This window comes from Nestor notabilis, unplaced genomic scaffold (assembly GCF_000696875.1).
Source record: "Nestor notabilis isolate BGI_N333 unplaced genomic scaffold, ASM69687v1 scaffold30493, whole genome shotgun sequence".
NCBI lineage: Eukaryota > Metazoa > Chordata > Aves > Psittaciformes > Psittacidae > Nestor > Nestor notabilis.
This window is the reverse complement of record NW_009922873.1, coordinates 683-2,835: the sequence shown is the minus strand read 5'-3', so window position 1 is coordinate 2,835 and position 2,153 is coordinate 683.

Genomic DNA, 2,153 nt, shown 5'->3' with positions numbered 1-2,153 from the left:
GGGGGGTTGGAGGCATGTCCCCCTGGCTGGGAGGTAGAGGGGCCCCATCCTGACTTACTGTCGTTTGAGTAGCAGTGGGGGAGCCACAGCAGGGGCACTGTGGGGGCTGGCTCTCCCAAGCACGTCTCTTGCTGCCACATGCTGACCCCATGTGTGTTTGGGATCATTATTTTGGAGAGGGGGCATCCCCAGGGTGTCAGGAGCCCCTGCTGCCCCAGCATGGGAAGCCAGGACACCCCACTCCTCCCCATATTCCCAGGAGGGGCACAGCCTGTCCTGCCATGGCTTCTGCAGCCCCATCCTGGCCTTATTTGCCCTGGTCAGTGCAAAGTTCCCATCCAGCCACAGTGCTTCCATCCTGTCTGCAGCCAGGAGCCATGCTGGGCTAGGGACCAAGGTTTGGGGTCACTCAGCAGCCTGGATGCTCATGCATGGGTGCACAAGCACAAGTCTGCCCCCAACCCTGCCCACCCTGCCAGGGCCAGCGACCCACACTGTGCTGGCTGCCCTGGTCAGGAGGATTTCCCAGCTTATGCCATGTGCTTGTTGAGATACCCTGTCCCAGGGTGCTAGGGGTCTTACCCACCTCTAGAGTCTAGTGCCAGCGAGCCAGGATGGCACCTTCTCCAGCTGCCAACCCTGCAGCATTATTCTGCCCAGTGCCATCTCTCTGCACCTGAGCCCCAGTCTTGGGGCACCCACTTACAGCATGGGCTTTGGTGGGGAGCAGGGCTGGTCGCCTGAGGCACACGGCTGCTGGCCACTAGGCTCTGGCTGAGAGCTGAGCTCCCTGTGAAACCCTCTCTAGCTCCCACTTGTTTCCTGGTCTCACCCCAGCCACCATGGAAGGGATTGATCTGCCTAGGCAGGCAGCCCCACTCCGTGTGGGCCAGAGCCACCGTTCTTTATTTCTTGGGATGGTGATGTCTTTGTGAAACTGGGACACAGGAAGTCCTCTGATACTCCTCTGTGATTGTTTCCCCATGAATTACAGGGGAGGTTAGCCAGCCTGTGGACCTGTGAGGTGCTGCAAGGAAGCAACTGTGAGATGACAGTTTTTGCTTAGAGCTTTTATGTGCATCCTCACCACAAAGATAATTTTGAAAAGAAAAGCTCCCAAGACCACATGTGAGCTAGAGGAGACTAGGGGCTCACGGATGGGGCACCTCTGCTTGCAGCTTCTCCAGGGCCATGCAGGATGGTTGTGCTGAAGAAATGTCTTCCACCACCCAAAGCCACTCTGTGGTCTTCCTGAAGGAAGGAGGCCATGAGCATGGATCCCTTTGCCTTGGGAGCAGCCATCATGCCTTCTTGCCCGTTGGCATGGTGGGTGCTGTGGTGGCACTGGGGCTCTGCTGCTCTCGTCCCTTGGGAAGGCCCTGCTGGAGATGAAGGAGACACCAGAGATGCACAGAGCCTGTGGCCAGTCTGCAGTTGGTGCTAAGGTATAACATACCCTGTGTATAATGCAATTATGCTGTCTGTGGCTGATTCCACCCCACAAACAGAAATCTACATGAGTATGTACATGTGTATGCTGCCTAAGTCTACACTGCATTGTGTATGTAGATGGAAACAAGGGCTTGTAGCTCTTCTTTGAGGAACCAGCATCTTCCAACCCTGCCAATCACAAGGGAAGCTCACTGCTGGTCCAGTCCCTCTATTTAATTTGTGTAGAGTGTCTGTGTAGTTTGAGACAAAAGATGCAGATTGCACAATAAATTTTCTTTCTTTGTTTTTTACCCACTGACACGTAGCAGCCCTTTGATGGGAGGGGACCACCTGCAGTATAGCCCCGAAGCCCCCTGATGAGCCTGGGGATCTCATGGATGCTCCTGCATGGGGGCTGCAAAGCAGAGGAGTGAGGCAGTGGCCCCAGCAGCCCCGTGGGGAAAGCCACCCTCCAGTGCGAGGGAGGCTTGCTGGGGTGATTGCACAGGCCGACGGGGTCTGAAAGCAATGGGGTTTAAGGGAAATCATAGAATCCACTAGGTTGGAAAAGACCTTTAAAATCATCAAGTCCAATCTCTACCCCAGGACTGTCAAGATCAGCCACTAAACCATATCACTGAGGGCCTCATCTGCATGGTTTTGAACACTTGCAGGAACGGTGATTCCTCCACTGCCCTAGGCCGCCTGTTCCAATGCCTGAG